At 40.2% G+C, this 17,797-nt stretch overlaps 35 non-coding genes across 35 annotated transcripts; all 35 read left to right on the forward strand.

Annotated features, from left to right (window-relative positions):
* Positions 1–101: 101 nt before the first annotated feature.
* On the forward strand, positions 102–183 carry TRNAS-CGA (transfer RNA serine (anticodon CGA)). The gene has a single exon. It is a non-coding gene; the product is annotated as a tRNA-Ser (tRNA).
* Positions 184–451: 268 nt separating this feature from the next.
* Positions 452–533, forward strand: TRNAS-UGA (transfer RNA serine (anticodon UGA)). Its single transcript has one exon. It is a non-coding gene; the product is annotated as a tRNA-Ser (tRNA).
* Positions 534–1,164: 631 nt separating this feature from the next.
* TRNAS-CGA (transfer RNA serine (anticodon CGA)) lies at positions 1,165–1,246 on the forward strand. The gene has a single exon. It is a non-coding gene; the product is annotated as a tRNA-Ser (tRNA).
* Positions 1,247–1,525: 279 nt separating this feature from the next.
* On the forward strand, positions 1,526–1,607 carry TRNAS-UGA (transfer RNA serine (anticodon UGA)). The gene has a single exon. It is a non-coding gene; the product is annotated as a tRNA-Ser (tRNA).
* A 275-nt stretch (positions 1,608–1,882) lies between these two features.
* TRNAS-UGA (transfer RNA serine (anticodon UGA)) lies at positions 1,883–1,964 on the forward strand. Its single transcript has one exon. It is a non-coding gene; the product is annotated as a tRNA-Ser (tRNA).
* A 634-nt stretch (positions 1,965–2,598) lies between these two features.
* TRNAS-CGA (transfer RNA serine (anticodon CGA)) lies at positions 2,599–2,680 on the forward strand. Its single transcript has one exon. It is a non-coding gene; the product is annotated as a tRNA-Ser (tRNA).
* Positions 2,681–2,961: 281 nt separating this feature from the next.
* Positions 2,962–3,043, forward strand: TRNAS-UGA (transfer RNA serine (anticodon UGA)). The gene has a single exon. It is a non-coding gene; the product is annotated as a tRNA-Ser (tRNA).
* A 634-nt stretch (positions 3,044–3,677) lies between these two features.
* Positions 3,678–3,759, forward strand: TRNAS-CGA (transfer RNA serine (anticodon CGA)). Its single transcript has one exon. It is a non-coding gene; the product is annotated as a tRNA-Ser (tRNA).
* Positions 3,760–4,040: 281 nt separating this feature from the next.
* Positions 4,041–4,122, forward strand: TRNAS-UGA (transfer RNA serine (anticodon UGA)). Its single transcript has one exon. It is a non-coding gene; the product is annotated as a tRNA-Ser (tRNA).
* Positions 4,123–4,756: 634 nt separating this feature from the next.
* Positions 4,757–4,838, forward strand: TRNAS-CGA (transfer RNA serine (anticodon CGA)). Its single transcript has one exon. It is a non-coding gene; the product is annotated as a tRNA-Ser (tRNA).
* Positions 4,839–5,117: 279 nt separating this feature from the next.
* On the forward strand, positions 5,118–5,199 carry TRNAS-UGA (transfer RNA serine (anticodon UGA)). Its single transcript has one exon. It is a non-coding gene; the product is annotated as a tRNA-Ser (tRNA).
* A 634-nt stretch (positions 5,200–5,833) lies between these two features.
* On the forward strand, positions 5,834–5,915 carry TRNAS-CGA (transfer RNA serine (anticodon CGA)). The gene has a single exon. It is a non-coding gene; the product is annotated as a tRNA-Ser (tRNA).
* Positions 5,916–6,196: 281 nt separating this feature from the next.
* Positions 6,197–6,278, forward strand: TRNAS-UGA (transfer RNA serine (anticodon UGA)). Its single transcript has one exon. It is a non-coding gene; the product is annotated as a tRNA-Ser (tRNA).
* Positions 6,279–6,912: 634 nt separating this feature from the next.
* TRNAS-CGA (transfer RNA serine (anticodon CGA)) lies at positions 6,913–6,994 on the forward strand. Its single transcript has one exon. It is a non-coding gene; the product is annotated as a tRNA-Ser (tRNA).
* A 281-nt stretch (positions 6,995–7,275) lies between these two features.
* Positions 7,276–7,357, forward strand: TRNAS-UGA (transfer RNA serine (anticodon UGA)). The gene has a single exon. It is a non-coding gene; the product is annotated as a tRNA-Ser (tRNA).
* A 634-nt stretch (positions 7,358–7,991) lies between these two features.
* Positions 7,992–8,073, forward strand: TRNAS-CGA (transfer RNA serine (anticodon CGA)). Its single transcript has one exon. It is a non-coding gene; the product is annotated as a tRNA-Ser (tRNA).
* A 281-nt stretch (positions 8,074–8,354) lies between these two features.
* On the forward strand, positions 8,355–8,436 carry TRNAS-UGA (transfer RNA serine (anticodon UGA)). Its single transcript has one exon. It is a non-coding gene; the product is annotated as a tRNA-Ser (tRNA).
* Positions 8,437–8,711: 275 nt separating this feature from the next.
* TRNAS-UGA (transfer RNA serine (anticodon UGA)) lies at positions 8,712–8,793 on the forward strand. The gene has a single exon. It is a non-coding gene; the product is annotated as a tRNA-Ser (tRNA).
* Positions 8,794–9,427: 634 nt separating this feature from the next.
* TRNAS-CGA (transfer RNA serine (anticodon CGA)) lies at positions 9,428–9,509 on the forward strand. The gene has a single exon. It is a non-coding gene; the product is annotated as a tRNA-Ser (tRNA).
* A 281-nt stretch (positions 9,510–9,790) lies between these two features.
* Positions 9,791–9,872, forward strand: TRNAS-UGA (transfer RNA serine (anticodon UGA)). The gene has a single exon. It is a non-coding gene; the product is annotated as a tRNA-Ser (tRNA).
* Positions 9,873–10,506: 634 nt separating this feature from the next.
* On the forward strand, positions 10,507–10,588 carry TRNAS-CGA (transfer RNA serine (anticodon CGA)). Its single transcript has one exon. It is a non-coding gene; the product is annotated as a tRNA-Ser (tRNA).
* A 281-nt stretch (positions 10,589–10,869) lies between these two features.
* On the forward strand, positions 10,870–10,951 carry TRNAS-UGA (transfer RNA serine (anticodon UGA)). The gene has a single exon. It is a non-coding gene; the product is annotated as a tRNA-Ser (tRNA).
* Positions 10,952–11,585: 634 nt separating this feature from the next.
* Positions 11,586–11,667, forward strand: TRNAS-CGA (transfer RNA serine (anticodon CGA)). The gene has a single exon. It is a non-coding gene; the product is annotated as a tRNA-Ser (tRNA).
* Positions 11,668–11,948: 281 nt separating this feature from the next.
* Positions 11,949–12,030, forward strand: TRNAS-UGA (transfer RNA serine (anticodon UGA)). Its single transcript has one exon. It is a non-coding gene; the product is annotated as a tRNA-Ser (tRNA).
* A 275-nt stretch (positions 12,031–12,305) lies between these two features.
* Positions 12,306–12,387, forward strand: TRNAS-UGA (transfer RNA serine (anticodon UGA)). The gene has a single exon. It is a non-coding gene; the product is annotated as a tRNA-Ser (tRNA).
* Positions 12,388–13,021: 634 nt separating this feature from the next.
* Positions 13,022–13,103, forward strand: TRNAS-CGA (transfer RNA serine (anticodon CGA)). Its single transcript has one exon. It is a non-coding gene; the product is annotated as a tRNA-Ser (tRNA).
* A 281-nt stretch (positions 13,104–13,384) lies between these two features.
* Positions 13,385–13,466, forward strand: TRNAS-UGA (transfer RNA serine (anticodon UGA)). The gene has a single exon. It is a non-coding gene; the product is annotated as a tRNA-Ser (tRNA).
* A 634-nt stretch (positions 13,467–14,100) lies between these two features.
* On the forward strand, positions 14,101–14,182 carry TRNAS-CGA (transfer RNA serine (anticodon CGA)). Its single transcript has one exon. It is a non-coding gene; the product is annotated as a tRNA-Ser (tRNA).
* Positions 14,183–14,463: 281 nt separating this feature from the next.
* On the forward strand, positions 14,464–14,545 carry TRNAS-UGA (transfer RNA serine (anticodon UGA)). The gene has a single exon. It is a non-coding gene; the product is annotated as a tRNA-Ser (tRNA).
* Positions 14,546–15,179: 634 nt separating this feature from the next.
* TRNAS-CGA (transfer RNA serine (anticodon CGA)) lies at positions 15,180–15,261 on the forward strand. Its single transcript has one exon. It is a non-coding gene; the product is annotated as a tRNA-Ser (tRNA).
* Positions 15,262–15,540: 279 nt separating this feature from the next.
* TRNAS-UGA (transfer RNA serine (anticodon UGA)) lies at positions 15,541–15,622 on the forward strand. Its single transcript has one exon. It is a non-coding gene; the product is annotated as a tRNA-Ser (tRNA).
* A 634-nt stretch (positions 15,623–16,256) lies between these two features.
* On the forward strand, positions 16,257–16,338 carry TRNAS-CGA (transfer RNA serine (anticodon CGA)). Its single transcript has one exon. It is a non-coding gene; the product is annotated as a tRNA-Ser (tRNA).
* Positions 16,339–16,619: 281 nt separating this feature from the next.
* TRNAS-UGA (transfer RNA serine (anticodon UGA)) lies at positions 16,620–16,701 on the forward strand. The gene has a single exon. It is a non-coding gene; the product is annotated as a tRNA-Ser (tRNA).
* Positions 16,702–17,335: 634 nt separating this feature from the next.
* Positions 17,336–17,417, forward strand: TRNAS-CGA (transfer RNA serine (anticodon CGA)). The gene has a single exon. It is a non-coding gene; the product is annotated as a tRNA-Ser (tRNA).
* Positions 17,418–17,698: 281 nt separating this feature from the next.
* Positions 17,699–17,780, forward strand: TRNAS-UGA (transfer RNA serine (anticodon UGA)). Its single transcript has one exon. It is a non-coding gene; the product is annotated as a tRNA-Ser (tRNA).
* The last annotated feature ends 17 nt before the right edge of the window (positions 17,781–17,797 follow it).

The raw sequence follows: 17,797 nt of genomic DNA on the forward strand, positions 1-17,797 counted from the left end.
TTGTGTGGCAAAAAAGGGCTAGACACACTTAGGGCAGTGCTTTATTTCAATCTGTCCAACGATACTATCCAAAAGGCACCCGATGAGTGGAGATAAAATGGGCTGTGATGGCCGAGAGGTTAAGGCGTTGGACTCGAAATCCAATGGGGTCTCCCCGCATAGGTTCAAATCCTGTTCACAGCGGAATGTTTTATACGCTCTGAGAGAAGTCCTTTCAGAGAAATAATTGCTCTAAATTTAAAAGAGATTCCAAACCTCTACCACACATTCACAATGGAGACTATAGTCTCCATTGGTAAGGTCTAGCCAATGAAAACTAAAGTTTTAAGAATGTGGGGAAAAAAGCTTTGAAAGAAATCAAGCAGTTTAACCTACTTATTTGAACTTTTTTCATGTCAAACCCCCAAACCTGCTGTTTCCCCAAAAAATCCAACAAACAGGTGGAAATGCAGCTGTGATGGCCGAGTGGTTAAGGCGTTGGACTTGAAATCCAATAGGGTTTCCCCGCACAGGTTCAAATCCTGTTCACAGCGGAATCTTTTATACGCCCTAAAGAGAAGTCAGAGAAATAATTGCATTCGCTCTAAATTAAAAGGACATTCGAAAGTTTTGACACATACACATTTTCAATGGAGACTATTATCTCTATAAAGATAAGGTTCGGGCAATGAAAACTACGATTTTAAGAGCGTTGGGAAAAAGCATTGATAGAAATCAAGCGGTTTATCTTATTGATTTAGGTTTTTTTCATATCGTAGTGTCAATTGTTAAAAAAGTGCTTCTCCTTACTTCCCAAAGCCTTACTTCTTCTCATGAACCTCACACCACACCTGTCTCTGTCTGTAAAACAATAGCCTTAAGCAAGAGGCCTATCTCATGACCGTGTGTTGAAGAAAAGGTTAAGACACAGTTAGGGCTACTCCTGAGTTCAGAGACGTCGCTCAACTGTATTTTTCAAAACACACCTCATTAGTTTTCCAAAACCGTCCTCCTTCTCATGAACCTTACATCACACCTGTCTCTGTAAGTCAACAGTCATACGCAAGAGGACTTTCTCATGACTTTGTGTGGCAAAAAAGGGCTAGACACACTTAGGGCAGTGCTTTATTTCAATCTGTCCAACGATACTATCCAAAAGGCACCCGATGAGTGGAGATAAAATGGGCTGTGATGGCCGAGAGGTTAAGGCGTTGGACTCGAAATCCAATGGGGTCTCCCCGCATAGGTTCAAATCCTGTTCACAGCGGAATGTTTTATACGCTCTGAGAGAAGAGAAGTCCTTTCAGAGAAATAATTGCTCTAAATTTAAAAGAGATTCCAAACCTCTACCACACACACATTCACAATGGAGACTATAATCTCCATAAAGGTAAGGTCTAGCCAATGAAAACTAAAGTTTTAAGAATGTGGGGAAAAAAGCTTTGAAAGAAATCAAGCAGTTTAACCTACTGATTTGAACTTTTTTCATGTCAAACCCCCAAACCTGCTGTTTCCCCAAAAAATCCAACAAACAGGTGGAAATGCAGCTGTGATGGCCGAGTGGTTAAGGCGTTGGACTTGAAATCCAATGGGGTTTCCCCGCACAGGTTCAAATCCTGTTCACAGCGGAATGTTTTATACGCTCTGAGAGAAGTCCTTTCAGAGAAATAATTGCTCTAAATTTAAAAGAGATTCCAAACCTCTACCACATACACATTCACAATGGAGACTATAATCTCCATAAAGGTAAGGTCTAGCCAATGAAAACTAAAGTTTTAAGAATGTGGGGAAAAAAGCTTTGAAAGAAATCAAGCAGTTTAACCTACTGATTTGAACATTTTTCATGTCAAACCCCCCAAACCTGCTGTTTCCCCAAAAAATCCAACAAACAGGTGGAAATGCAGCTGTGATGGCCGAGTGGTTAAGGCGTTGGACTTGAAATCCAATGGGGTTTCCCCGCATAGGTCCAAAACCTGTTCACAGCGGAATCTTTTATACACCTTAAAGAGAAGTCAGAGAAATAATTGCATTCGCTCTAAATTAAAAGGACATTCGAAAGCTTTGACACATACACATTTTCAATGGAGACTATTATCTCTATAAAGATAAGGTTCGGACAATGAAAACTAAGATTTTAAGAGCGTTGGGAAAAAGCATTGATAGAAATCAAGCGGTTTATCTTATTGATTTAAGTTTTTTTCATATCGTAGTGTCAATTGTTAAAAAAGGGCTTCTCCTTACTTCCCAAAGCCTTACTTCTTCTCATGAACCTCACACCACACCTGTCTCTGTCTGTAAAACGATACCTTAAGCAAGAGGCCTATCTCATGACCGTGTGTTGAAGAAAAAGTTAAGACACAGTTAGGGCTACTCCTGAGTTCAGAGACGTCGCTCAACTGTATTCTCCAAAACACACCTCATTAGTTTTCCAAAACCGTCTTCCTTCTCATGAACCTTACATCACACCTGTCTCTGTCTGTAAGTCAACACTCATACGCAAGAGGACTTTCTCATGACTTTGTGTGGCAAAAAAGGGCTAGACACACTTAGGGCAGTGCTTTATTTCAATCTGTCCAACGATACTATCCAAAAGGCACCCGATGAGTGGAGATAAAATGGGCTGTGATGGCCGAGAGGTTAAGGCGTTGGACTCGAAATCCAATGGGGTCTCCCCGCATAGGTTCAAATCCTGTTCACAGCGGAATGTTTTATACGCTCTGAGAGAAGAGAAGTCCTTTCAGAGAAATAATTGCTCTAAATTTAAAAGAGATTCCAAACCTCTACCACACACACATTCACAATGGAGACTATAATCTCCATAAAGGTAAGGTCTAGCCAATGAAAACTAAAGTTTTAAGAATGTGGGGAAAAAAAAGCTTTGAAAGAAATCAAGCAGTTTAACCTACTGATTTGAACTTTTTTCATGTCAAACCCCCAAACCTGCTGTTTCCCCAAAAAATCCAACAAACAGGTGGAAATGCAGCTGTGATGGCCGAGTGGTTAAGGCGTTGGACTTGAAATCCAATGGGGTTTCCCCGCACAGGTTCAAATCCTGTTCACAGTGGAATCTTTTATACGCCTTAAAGAGAAGTCAGAGAAATAATTGCATTCACTCTAAATTAAAAGGACATTCGAAAGCTTTGACACATACACATTTTCAATGGAGACTATTATCTCTATAAAGATAAGGTTCGGACAATGAAAACTAAGATTTTAAGAGCGTTGGGAAAAAGCATTGATAGAAATCAAGCGGTTTATCTTATTGATTTAAGTTTTTTTCATATCGTAGTGTCAATTGTTAAAAAAGGGCTTCTCCTTACTTCCCAAAGCCTTACTTCTTCTCATGAACCTCACACCACACCTGTCTCTGTCTGTAAAACGATACCTTAAGCAAGAGGCCTATCTCATGACCGTGTGTTGAAGAGAAAGTTAAGACACAGTTAGGGCTACTCCTGAGTTCAGAGACGTCGCTCAACTGTATTCTCCAAAACACACCTCATTAGTTTTCCAAAACCGTCTTTCTTCTCATGAACCTTACATCACACCTGTCTCTGTCTGTAAGTCAACACTCATACGCAAGAGGACTTTCTCATGACTTTGTGTGGCAAAAAAGGGCTAGACACACTTAGGGCAGTGCTTTATTTCAATCTGTCCAACGATACTATCCAAAAGGCACCCGATGAGTGGAGATAAAATGGGCTGTGATGGCCGATAGGTTAAGGCGCTGGACTCGAAATCCAATGGGATCTCCCCGCATAGGTTCAAATCCTGTTCACAGCGGAATGTTTTATACGCTCTGAGAGAAGAGAAGTCCTTTCAGAGAAATAATTGCTCTAAATTTAAAAGAGATTCCAAACCTCTACCACACACACATTCACAATGGAGACTATAATCTCCATAAAGGTAAGGTCTAGCCAATGAAAACTAAAGTTTTAAGAATGTGGGGAAAAAAAAGCTTTGAAAGAAATCAAGCAGTTTAACCTACTGATTTGAACTTTTTTCATGTCAAACCCCCAAACCTGCTGTTTCCCCAAAAAATCCAACAAACAGGTGGAAATGCAGCTGTGATGGCCGAGTGGTTAAGGCGTTGGACTTGAAATCCAATGGGGTTTCCCCGCACAGGTTCAAATCCTGTTCACAGCGGAATCTTTTATACACCTTAAAGAGAAGTCAGAGAAATAATTGCATTCGCTCTAAATTAAAAGGACATTCGAAAGCTTTGACACATACACATTTTCAATGGAGACTATTATCTCTATAAAGATAAGGTTCGGACAATGAAAACTAAGATTTTAAGAGCGTTGGGAAAAAGCATTGATAGAAATCAAGCGGTTTATCTTATTGATTTAAGTTTTTTTCATATCGTAGTGTCAATTGTTAAAAAAGGGCTTCTCCTTACTTCCCAAAGCCTTACTTCTTCTCATGAACCTCACACCACACCTGTCTCTGTCTGTAAAACGATACCTTAAGCAAGAGGCCTATCTCATGACCGTGTGTTGAAGAAAAAGTTAAGACACAGTTAGGGCTACTCCTGAGTTCAGAGACGTCGCTCAACTGTATTCTCCAAAACACACCTCATTAGTTTTCCAAAACCGTCTTCCTTCTCATGAACCTTACATCACACCTGTCTCTGTCTGTAAGTCAACACTCACACGCAAGAGGACTTTCTCATGACTTTGTGTGGCAAAAAAGGGCTAGACACACTTAGGGCAGTGCTTTATTTCAATCTGTCCAACGATACTATCCAAAAGGCACCTGATGAGTGGAGATAAAATGGGCTGTGATGGCCGAGAGGTTAAGGCGTTGGACTCGAAATCCAATGGGGTCTCCCCGCATAGGTTCAAATCCTGTTCACAGCGGAATGTTTTATACGCTCTGAGAGAAGAGAAGTCCTTTCAGAGAAATAATTGCTCTAAATTTAAAAGAGATTCCAAACCTCTACCACACACACATTCACAATGGAGACTATAATCTCCATAAAGGTAAGGTCTAGCCAATGAAAACTAAAGTTTTAAGAATGTGGGGAAAAAAGCTTTGAAAGAAATCAAGCAGTTTAACCTACTGATTTGAACTTTTTTCATGTCAAACCCCCAAACCTGCTGTTTCCCCAAAAAATCCAACAAACAGGTGGAAATGCAGCTGTGATGGCCGAGTGGTTAAGGCGTTGGACTTGAAATCCAATGGGGTTTCCCCGCACAGGTTCAAATCCTGTTCACAGTGGAATCTTTTATACGCCTTAAAGAGAAGTCAGAGAAATAATTGCATTCACTCTAAATTAAAAGGACATTCGAAAGCTTTGACATATACACATTTTCAATGGAGACTATTATCTCTATAAAGATAAGGTTCGGACAATGAAAACTAAGATTTTAAGAGCGTTGGGAAAAAGCATTGATAGAAATCAAGCGGTTTATCTTATTGATTTAAGTTTTTTTCATATCGTAGTGTCAATTGTTAAAAAAGGGCTTCTCCTTACTTCCCAAAGCCTTACTTCTTCTCATGAACCTCACACCACACCTGTCTCTGTCTGTAAAACGATACCTTAAGCAAGAGGCCTATCTCATGACCGTGTGTTGAAGAGAAAGTTAAGACACAGTTAGGGCTACTCCTGAGTTCAGAGACGTCGCTCAACTGTATTCTCCAAAACACACCTCATTAGTTTTCCAAAACCGTCTTTCTTCTCATGAACCTTACATCACACCTGTCTCTGTCTGTAAGTCAACACTCATACGCAAGAGGACTTTCTCATGACTTTGTGTGGCAAAAAAGGGCTAGACACACTTAGGGCAGTGCTTTATTTCAATCTGTCCAACGATACTATCCAAAAGGCACCCGATGAGTGGAGATAAAATGGGCTGTGATGGCCGATAGGTTAAGGCGCTGGACTCGAAATCCAATGGGATCTCCCCGCATAGGTTCAAATCCTGTTCACAGCGGAATGTTTTATACGCTCTGAGAGAAGAGAAGTCCTTTCAGAGAAATAATTGCTCTAAATTTAAAAGAGATTCCAAACCTCTACCACACACACATTCACAATGGAGACTATAATCTCCATAAAGGTAAGGTCTAGCCAATGAAAACTAAAGTTTTAAGAATGTGGGGAAAAAAAAGCTTTGAAAGAAATCAAGCAGTTTAACCTACTGATTTGAACTTTTTTCATGTCAAACCCCCAAACCTGCTGTTTCCCCAAAAAATCCAACAAACAGGTGGAAATGCAGCTGTGATGGCCGAGTGGTTAAGGCGTTGGACTTGAAATCCAATGGGGTTTCCCCGCACAGGTTCAAATCCTGTTCACAGCGGAATCTTTTATACACCTTAAAGAGAAGTCAGAGAAATAATTGCATTCGCTCTAAATTAAAAGGACATTCGAAAGCTTTGACACATACACATTTTCAATGGAGACTATTATCTCTATAAAGATAAGGTTCGGACAATGAAAACTAAGATTTTAAGAGCGTTGGGAAAAAGCATTGATAGAAATCAAGCGGTTTATCTTATTGATTTAAGTTTTTTTCATATCGTAGTGTCAATTGTTAAAAAAGGGCTTCTCCTTACTTCCCAAAGCCTTACTTCTTCTCATGAACCTCACACCACACCTGTCTCTGTCTGTAAAACGATACCTTAAGCAAGAGGCCTATCTCATGACCGTGTGTTGAAGAAAAAGTTAAGACACAGTTAGGGCTACTCCTGAGTTCAGAGACGTCGCTCAACTGTATTCTCCAAAACACACCTCATTAGTTGTCCAAAACCGTCTTCCTTCTCATGAACCTTACATCACACCTGTCTCTGTCTGTAAGTCAACACTCATACGCAAGAGGACTTTCTCATGACTTTGTGTGGCAAAAAAGGGCTAGACATACTTAGGGCAGTGCTTTATTTCAATCTGTCCAACGATACTATCCAAAAGGCACCCGATGAGTGGAGATAAAATGGGCTGTGATGGCCGAGAGGTTAAGGCGTTGGACTCGAAATCCAATGGGGTCTCCCCGCATAGGTTCAAATCCTGTTCACAGCAGAATGTTTTATACGCTCTGAGAGAAGAGAAGTCCTTTCAGAGAAATAATTGCTCTAAATTTAAAAGAGATTCCAAACCTCTACCACACACACATTCACAATGGAGACTATAATCTCCATAAAGGTAAGGTCTAGCCAATGAAAACTAAAGTTTTAAGAATGTGGGGAAAAAAAAGCTTTGAAAGAAATCAAGCAGTTTAACCTACTGATTTGAACTTTTTTCATGTCAAACCCCCAAACCTGCTGTTTCCCCAAAAAATCCAACAAACAGGTGGAAATGCAGCTGTGATGGCCGAGTGGTTAAGGCGTTGGACTTGAAATCCAATGGGGTTTCCCCGCACAGGTTCAAATCCTGTTCACAGCGGAATCTTTTATACACCTTAAAGAGAAGTCAGAGAAATAATTGCATTCGCTCTAAATTAAAAGGACATTCGAAAGCTTTGACACATACACATTTTCAATGGAGACTATTATCTCTATAAAGATAAGGTTCGGACAATGAAAACTAAGATTTTAAGAGCGTTGGGAAAAAGCATTGATAGAAATCAAGCGGTTTATCTTATTGATTTAAGTTTTTTTCATATCGTAGTGTCAATTATTAAAAAAGTGCTTCTCCTTACTTCCCAAAGCCTTACTTCTTCTCATGAACCTCACACCACACCTGTCTCTGTCTGTAAAACAATACCTTAAGCAAGAGGCCTATCTCATGACCGTGTGTTGAAGAAAAAGTTAAGACACAGTTAGGGCTACTCCTGAGTTCAGAGACGTCGCTCAACTGTATTCTCCAAAACACACCTCATTAGTTTTCCAAAACCGTCTTCCTTCTCATGAACCTTACATCACACCTGTCTCTGTCTGTAAGTCAACACTCATACGCAAGAGGACTTTCTCATGACTTTGTGTGGCAAAAAAGGGCTAGACACACTTAGGGCAGTGCTTTATTTCAATCTGTCCAACGATACTATCCAAAAGGCACCCGATGAGTGGAGATAAAATGGGCTGTGATGGCCGAGAGGTTAAGGCGTTGGACTCGAAATCCAATGGGATCTCCCCGCATAGGTTCAAATCCTGTTCACAGCGGAATGTTTTATACGCTCTGAGAGAAGAGAAGTCCTTTCAGAGAAATAATTGCTCTAAATTTAAAAGAGATTCCAAACCTCTACCACACACACATTCACAATGGAGACTATAATCTCCATAAAGGTAAGGTCTAGCCAATGAAAACTAAAGTTTTAAGAATGTGGGGAAAAAAAAGCTTTGAAAGAAATCAAGCAGTTTAACCTACTGATTTGAACTTTTTTCATGTCAAACCCCCAAACCTGCTGTTTCCCCAAAAAATCCAACAAACAGGTGGAAATGCAGCTGTGATGGCCGAGTGGTTAAGGCGTTGGACTTGAAATCCAATGGGGTTTCCCCGCACAGGTTCAAATCCTGTTCACAGCGGAATGTTTTATACGCTCTGAGAGAAGTCCTTTCAGAGAAATAATTGCTCTAAATTTAAAAGAGATTCCAAACCTCTACCACATACACATTCACAATGGAGACTATAATCTCCATAAAGGTAAGGTCTAGCCAATGAAAACTAAAGTTTTAAGAATGTGGGGAAAAAAGCTTTGAAAGAAATCAAGCAGTTTAACCTACTGATTTGAACATTTTTCATGTCAAACCCCCCAAACCTGCTGTTTCCCCAAAAAATCCAACAAACAGGTGGAAATGCAGCTGTGATGGCCGAGTGGTTAAGGCGTTGGACTTGAAATCCAATGGGGTTTCCCCGCATAGGTCCAAAACCTGTTCACAGCGGAATCTTTTATACACCTTAAAGAGAAGTCAGAGAAATAATTGCATTCGCTCTAAATTAAAAGGACATTCGAAAGCTTTGACACATACACATTTTCAATGGAGACTATTATCTCTATAAAGATAAGGTTCGGACAATGAAAACTAAGATTTTAAGAGCGTTGGGAAAAAGCATTGATAGAAATCAAGCGGTTTATCTTATTGATTTAAGTTTTTTTCATATCGTAGTGTCAATTGTTAAAAAAGGGCTTCTCCTTACTTCCCAAAGCCTTACTTCTTCTCATGAACCTCACACCACACCTGTCTCTGTCTGTAAAACGATACCTTAAGCAAGAGGCCTATCTCATGACCGTGTGTTGAAGAGAAAGTTAAGACACAGTTAGGGCTACTCCTGAGTTCAGAGACGTCGCTCAACTGTATTCTCCAAAACACACCTCATTAGTTTTCCAAAACCGTCTTTCTTCTCATGAACCTTACATCACACCTGTCTCTGTCTGTAAGTCAACACTCATACGCAAGAGGACTTTCTCATGACTTTGTGTGGCAAAAAAGGGCTAGACACACTTAGGGCAGTGCTTTATTTCAATCTGTCCAACGATACTATCCAAAAGGCACCCGATGAGTGGAGATAAAATGGGCTGTGATGGCCGATAGGTTAAGGCGCTGGACTCGAAATCCAATGGGATCTCCCCGCATAGGTTCAAATCCTGTTCACAGCGGAATGTTTTATACGCTCTGAGAGAAGAGAAGTCCTTTCAGAGAAATAATTGCTCTAAATTTAAAAGAGATTCCAAACCTCTACCACACACACATTCACAATGGAGACTATAATCTCCATAAAGGTAAGGTCTAGCCAATGAAAACTAAAGTTTTAAGAATGTGGGGAAAAAAAAGCTTTGAAAGAAATCAAGCAGTTTAACCTACTGATTTGAACTTTTTTCATGTCAAACCCCCAAACCTGCTGTTTCCCCAAAAAATCCAACAAACAGGTGGAAATGCAGCTGTGATGGCCGAGTGGTTAAGGCGTTGGACTTGAAATCCAATGGGGTTTCCCCGCACAGGTTCAAATCCTGTTCACAGCGGAATCTTTTATACACCTTAAAGAGAAGTCAGAGAAATAATTGCATTCGCTCTAAATTAAAAGGACATTCGAAAGCTTTGACACATACACATTTTCAATGGAGACTATTATCTCTATAAAGATAAGGTTCGGACAATGAAAACTAAGATTTTAAGAGCGTTGGGAAAAAGCATTGATAGAAATCAAGCGGTTTATCTTATTGATTTAAGTTTTTTTCATATCGTAGTGTCAATTGTTAAAAAAGGGCTTCTCCTTACTTCCCAAAGCCTTACTTCTTCTCATGAACCTCACACCACACCTGTCTCTGTCTGTAAAACGATACCTTAAGCAAGAGGCCTATCTCATGACCGTGTGTTGAAGAAAAAGTTAAGACACAGTTAGGGCTACTCCTGAGTTCAGAGACGTCGCTCAACTGTATTCTCCAAAACACACCTCATTAGTTGTCCAAAACCGTCTTCCTTCTCATGAACCTTACATCACACCTGTCTCTGTCTGTAAGTCAACACTCATACGCAAGAGGACTTTCTCATGACTTTGTGTGGCAAAAAAGGGCTAGACATACTTAGGGCAGTGCTTTATTTCAATCTGTCCAACGATACTATCCAAAAGGCACCCGATGAGTGGAGATAAAATGGGCTGTGATGGCCGAGAGGTTAAGGCGTTGGACTCGAAATCCAATGGGGTCTCCCCGCATAGGTTCAAATCCTGTTCACAGCAGAATGTTTTATACGCTCTGAGAGAAGAGAAGTCCTTTCAGAGAAATAATTGCTCTAAATTTAAAAGAGATTCCAAACCTCTACCACACACACATTCACAATGGAGACTATAATCTCCATAAAGGTAAGGTCTAGCCAATGAAAACTAAAGTTTTAAGAATGTGGGGAAAAAAAAGCTTTGAAAGAAATCAAGCAGTTTAACCTACTGATTTGAACTTTTTTCATGTCAAACCCCCAAACCTGCTGTTTCCCCAAAAAATCCAACAAACAGGTGGAAATGCAGCTGTGATGGCCGAGTGGTTAAGGCGTTGGACTTGAAATCCAATGGGGTTTCCCCGCACAGGTTCAAATCCTGTTCACAGCGGAATCTTTTATACACCTTAAAGAGAAGTCAGAGAAATAATTGCATTCGCTCTAAATTAAAAGGACATTCGAAAGCTTTGACACATACACATTTTCAATGGAGACTATTATCTCTATAAAGATAAGGTTCGGACAATGAAAACTAAGATTTTAAGAGCGTTGGGAAAAAGCATTGATAGAAATCAAGCGGTTTATCTTATTGATTTAAGTTTTTTTCATATCGTAGTGTCAATTATTAAAAAAGTGCTTCTCCTTACTTCCCAAAGCCTTACTTCTTCTCATGAACCTCACACCACACCTGTCTCTGTCTGTAAAACGATACCTTAAGCAAGAGGCCTATCTCATGACCGTGTGTTGAAGAAAAAGTTAAGACACAGTTAGGGCTACTCCTGAGTTCAGAGACGTCGCTCAACTGTATTCTCCAAAACACACCTCATTAGTTTTCCAAAACCGTCTTCCTTCTCATGAACCTTACATCACACCTGTCTCTGTCTGTAAGTCAACACTCACACGCAAGAGGACTTTCTCATGACTTTGTGTGGCAAAAAAGGGCTAGACACACTTAGGGCAGTGCTTTATTTCAATCTGTCCAACGATACTATCCAAAAGGCACCCGATGAGTGGAGATAAAATGGGCTGTGATGGCCGAGAGGTTAAGGCGTTGGACTCGAAATCCAATGGGATCTCCCCGCATAGGTTCAAATCCTGTTCACAGCGGAATGTTTTATACGCTCTGAGAGAAGAGAAGTCCTTTCAGAGAAATAATTGCTCTAAATTTAAAAGAGATTCCAAACCTCTACCACACACACATTCACAATGGAGACTATAATCTCCATAAAGGTAAGGTCTAGCCAATGAAAACTAAAGTTTTAAGAATGTGGGGAAAAAAAAGCTTTGAAAGAAATCAAGCAGTTTAACCTACTGATTTGAACTTTTTTCATGTCAAACCCCCAAACCTGCTGTTTCCCCAAAAAATCCAACAAACAGGTGGAAATGCAGCTGTGATGGCCGAGTGGTTAAGGCGTTGGACTTGAAATCCAATGGGGTTTCCCCGCACAGGTTCAAATCCTGTTCACAGCGGAATGTTTTATACGCTCTGAGAGAAGTCCTTTCAGAGAAATAATTGCTCTAAATTTAAAAGAGATTCCAAACCTCTACCACATACACATTCACAATGGAGACTATAATCTCCATAAAGGTAAGGTCTAGCCAATGAAAACTAAAGTTTTAAGAATGTGGGGAAAAAAGCTTTGAAAGAAATCAAGCAGTTTAACCTACTGATTTGAACATTTTTCATGTCAAACCCCCCAAACCTGCTGTTTCCCCAAAAAATCCAACAAACAGGTGGAAATGCAGCTGTGATGGCCGAGTGGTTAAGGCGTTGGACTTGAAATCCAATGGGGTTTCCCCGCATAGGTCCAAAACCTGTTCACAGCGGAATCTTTTATACACCTTAAAGAGAAGTCAGAGAAATAATTGCATTCGCTCTAAATTAAAAGGACATTCGAAAGCTTTGACACATACACATTTTCAATGGAGACTATTATCTCTATAAAGATAAGGTTCGGACAATGAAAACTAAGATTTTAAGAGCGTTGGGAAAAAGCATTGATAGAAATCAAGCGGTTTATCTTATTGATTTAAGTTTTTTTCATATCGTAGTGTCAATTGTTAAAAAAGTGCTTCTCCTTACTTCCCAAAGCCTTACTTCTTCTCATGAACCTCACACCACACCTGTCTCTGTCTGTAAAACGATACCTTAAGCAAGAGGCCTATCTCATGACCGTGTGTTGAAGAAAAAGTTAAGACACAGTTAGGGCTACTCCTGAGTTCAGAGACGTCGCTCAACTGTATTCTCCAAAACACACCTCATTAGTTTTCCAAAACCGTCTTCCTTCTCATGAACCTTACATCACACCTGTCTCTGTCTGTAAGTCAACACTCATACGCAAGAGGACTTTCTCATGACTTTGTGTGGCAAAAAAGGGCTAGACACACTTAGGGCAGTGCTTTATTTCAATCTGTCCAACGATACTATCCAAAAGGCACCCGATGAGTGGAGATAAAATGGGCTGTGATGGCCGAGAGGTTAAGGCGTTGGACTCGAAATCCAATGGGGTCTCCCCGCATAGGTTCAAATCCTGTTCACAGCGGAATGTTTTATACGCTCTGAGAGAAGAGAAGTCCTTTCAGAGAAATAATTGCTCTAAATTTAAAAGAGATTCCAAACCTCTACCACACACACATTCACAATGGAGACTATAATCTCCATAAAGGTAAGGTCTAGCCAATGAAAACTAAAGTTTTAAGAATGTGGGGAAAAAAAAGCTTTGAAAGAAATCAAGCAGTTTAACCTACTGATTTGAACTTTTTTCATGTCAAACCCCCAAACCTGCTGTTTCCCCAAAAAATCCAACAAACAGGTGGAAATGCAGCTGTGATGGCCGAGTGGTTAAGGCGTTGGACTTGAAATCCAATGGGGTTTCCCCGCACAGGTTCAAATCCTGTTCACAGTGGAATCTTTTATACGCCTTAAAGAGAAGTCAGAGAAATAATTGCATTCACTCTAAATTAAAAGGACATTCGAAAGCTTTGACACATACACATTTTCAATGGAGACTATTATCTCTATAAAGATAAGGTTCGGACAATGAAAACTAAGATTTTAAGAGCGTTGGGAAAAAGCATTGATAGAAATCAAGCGGTTTATCTTATTGATTTAAGTTTTTTTCATATCGTAGTGTCAATTGTTAAAAAAGGGCTTCTCCTTACTTCCCAAAGCCTTACTTCTTCTCATGAACCTCACACCACACCTGTCTCTGTCTGTAAAACGATACCTTAAGCAAGAGGCCTATCTCATGACCGTGTGTTGAAGAGAAAGTTAAGACACAGTTAGGGCTACTCCTGAGTTCAGAGACGTCGCTCAACTGTATTCTCCAAAACACACCTCATTAGTTTTCCAAAACCGTCTTTCTTCTCATGAACCTTACATCACACCTGTCTCTGTCTGTAAGTCAACACTCATACGCAAGAGGACTTTCTCATGACTTTGTGTGGCAAAAAAGGGCTAGACACACTTAGGGCAGTGCTTTATTTCAATCTGTCCAACGATACTATCCAAAAGGCACCCGATGAGTGGAGATAAAATGGGCTGTGATGGCCGATAGGTTAAGGCGCTGGACTCGAAATCCAATGGGATCTCCCCGCATAGGTTCAAATCCTGTTCACAGCGGAATGTTTTATACGCTCTGAGAGAAGAGAAGTCCTTTCAGAGAAATAATTGCTCTAAATTTAAAAGAGATTCCAAACCTCTACCACACACACATTCACAATGGAGACTATAATCTCCATAAAGGTAAGGTCTAGCCAATGAAAACTAAAGTTTTAAGAATGTGGGGAAAAAAAAGCTTTGAAAGAAATCAAGCAGTTTAACCTACTGATTTGAACTTTTTTCATGTCAAACCCCCAAACCTGCTGTTTCCCCAAAAAATCCAACAAACAGGTGGAAATGCAGCTGTGATGGCCGAGTGGTTAAGGCGTTGGACTTGAAATCCAATGGGGTTTCCCCGCACAGGTTCAAATCCTGTTCACAGCGGAATCTTTTATACACCTTAAAGAGAAGTCAGAGAAATAATTGCATTCGCTCTAAATTAAAAGGACATTCGAAAGCTTTGACACATACACATTTTCAATGGAGACTATTATCTCTATAAAGATAAGGTTCGGACAATGAAAACTAAGATTTTAAGAGCGTTGGGAAAAAGCATTGATAGAAATCAAGCGGTTTATCTTATTGATTTAAGTTTTTTTCATATCGTAGTGTCAATTGTTAAAAAAGGGCTTCTCCTTACTTCCCAAAGCCTTACTTCTTCTCATGAACCTCACACCACACCTGTCTCTGTCTGTAAAACGATACCTTAAGCAAGAGGCCTATCTCATGACCGTGTGTTGAAGAAAAAGTTAAGACACAGTTAGGGCTACTCCTGAGTTCAGAGACGTCGCTCAACTGTATTCTCCAAAACACACCTCATTAGTTTTCCAAAACCGTCTTCCTTCTCATGAACCTTACATCACACCTGTCTCTGTCTGTAAGTCAACACTCACACGCAAGAGGACTTTCTCATGACTTTGTGTGGCAAAAAAGGGCTAGACACACTTAGGGCAGTGCTTTATTTCAATCTGTCCAACGATACTATCCAAAAGGCACCTGATGAGTGGAGATAAAATGGGCTGTGATGGCCGAGAGGTTAAGGCGTTGGACTCGAAATCCAATGGGGTCTCCCCGCATAGGTTCAAATCCTGTTCACAGCGGAATGTTTTATACGCTCTGAGAGAAGAGAAGTCCTTTCAGAGAAATAATTGCTCTAAATTTAAAAGAGATTCCAAACCTCTACCACACACACATTCACAATGGAGACTATAATCTCCATAAAGGTAAGGTCTAGCCAATGAAAACTAAAGTTTTAAGAATGTGGGGAAAAAAGCTTTGAAAGAAATCAAGCAGTTTAACCTACTGATTTGAACTTTTTTCATGTCAAACCCCCAAACCTGCTGTTTCCCCAAAAAATCCAACAAACAGGTGGAAATGCAGCTGTGATGGCCGAGTGGTTAAGGCGTTGGACTTGAAATCCAATGGGGTTTCCCCGCACAGGTTCAAATCCTGTTCACAGTGGAATCTTTTATACGCCTTAAAGAGAAGTCAGAGAAATAATTGCATTCACTCTAAATTAAAAGGACATTCGAAAGCTTTGACATATACACATTTTCAATGGAGACTATTATCTCTATAAAGATAAGGTTCGGACAATGAAAACTAAGATTTTAAGAGCGTTGGGAAAAAGCATTGATAGAAATCAAGCGGTTTATCTTATTGATTTAAGTTTTTTTCATATCGTAGTGTCAATTGTTAAAAAAGGGCTTCTCCTTACTTCCCAAAGCCTTACTTCTTCTCATGAACCTCACACCACACCTGTCTCTGTCTGTAAAACGATACCTTAAGCAAGAGGCCTATCTCATGACCGTGTGTTGAAGAGAAAGTTAAGACACAGTTAGGGCTACTCCTGAGTTCAGAGACGTCGCTCAACTGTATTCTCCAAAACACACCTCATTAGTTTTCCAAAACCGTCTTTCTTCTCATGAACCTTACATCACACCTGTCTCTGTCTGTAAGTCAACACTCATACGCAAGAGGACTTTCTCATGACTTTGTGTGGCAAAAAAGGGCTAGACACACTTAGGGCAGTGCTTTATTTCAATCTGTCCAACGATACTATCCAAAAGGCACCCGATGAGTGGAGATAAAATGGGCTGTGATGGCCGATAGGTTAAGGCGCTGGACTCGAAATCCAATGGGATCTCCCCGCATAGGTTCAAATCCTGTTCACAGCGGAATGTTTTATACGCTCTGAGAGAAGAGAAGTCCTTTCAGAGAAATAATTGCTCTAAATTTAAAAGAGATTCCAAACCTCTACCACACACACATTCACAATGGAGACTATAATCTCCATAAAGGTAAGGTCTAGCCAATGAAAACTAAAGTTTTAAGAATGTGGGGAAAAAAAAGCTTTGAAAGAAATCAAGCAGTTTAACCTACTGATTTGAACTTTTTTCATGTCAAACCCCCAAACCTGCTGTTTCCCCAAAAAATCCAACAAACAGGTGGAAATGCAGCTGTGATGGCCGAGTGGTTAAGGCGTTGGACTTGAAATCCAATGGGGTTTCCCCGCACAGGTTCAAATCCTGTTCACAGCGGAATCTTTTATACACCTTAAAGAGAAGTCAGAGAAATAATTGCATTCGCTCTAAATTAAAAGGACATTCGAAAGCTTTGACACATACACATTTTCAATGGAGACTATTATCTCTATAAAGATAAGGTTCGGACAATGAAAACTAAGATTTTAAGAGCGTTGGGAAAAAGCATTGATAGAAATCAAGCGGTTTATCTTATTGATTTAAGTTTTTTTCATATCGTAGTGTCAATTGTTAAAAAAGGGCTTCTCCTTACTTCCCAAAGCCTTACTTCTTCTCATGAACCTCACACCACACCTGTCTCTGTCTGTAAAACGATACCTTAAGCAAGAGGCCTATCTCATGACCGTGTGTTGAAGAAAAAGTTAAGACACAGTTAGGGCTACTCCTGAGTTCAGAGACGTCGCTCAACTGTATTCTCCAAAACACACCTCATTAGTTGTCCAAAACCGTCTTCCTTCTCATGAACCTTACATCACACCTGTCTCTGTCTGTAAGTCAACACTCATACGCAAGAGGACTTTCTCATGACTTTGTGTGGCAAAAAAGGGCTAGACATACTTAGGGCAGTGCTTTATTTCAATCTGTCCAACGATACTATCCAAAAGGCACCCGATGAGTGGAGATAAAATGGGCTGTGATGGCCGATAGGTTAAGGCGCTGGACTCGAAATCCAATGGGATCTCCCCGCATAGGTTCAAATCCTGTTCACAGCGGAATGTTTTATACGCTCTGAGAGAAGAGAAGTCCTTTCAGAGAAATAATTGCTCTAAATTTAAAAGAGATTCCAAACCTCTACCACACACACATTCACAATGGAGACTATAATCTCCATAAAGGTAAGGTCTAGCCAATGAAAACTAAAGTTTTAAGAATGTGGGGAAAAAAAAGCTTTGAAAGAAATCAAGCAGTTTAACCTACTGATTTGAACTTTTTTCATGTCAAACCCCCAAACCTGCTGTTTCCCCAAAAAATCCAACAAACAGGTGGAAATGCAGCTGTGATGGCCGAGTGGTTAAGGCGTTGGACTTGAAATCCAATGGGGTTTCCCCGCACAGGTTCAAATCCTGTTCACAGTGGAATCTTTTATACGCCT

Source organism: Eleutherodactylus coqui, chromosome 2, assembly GCF_035609145.1.
Source record: "Eleutherodactylus coqui strain aEleCoq1 chromosome 2, aEleCoq1.hap1, whole genome shotgun sequence".
NCBI classification, from domain to species: domain Eukaryota; kingdom Metazoa; phylum Chordata; class Amphibia; order Anura; family Eleutherodactylidae; genus Eleutherodactylus; species Eleutherodactylus coqui.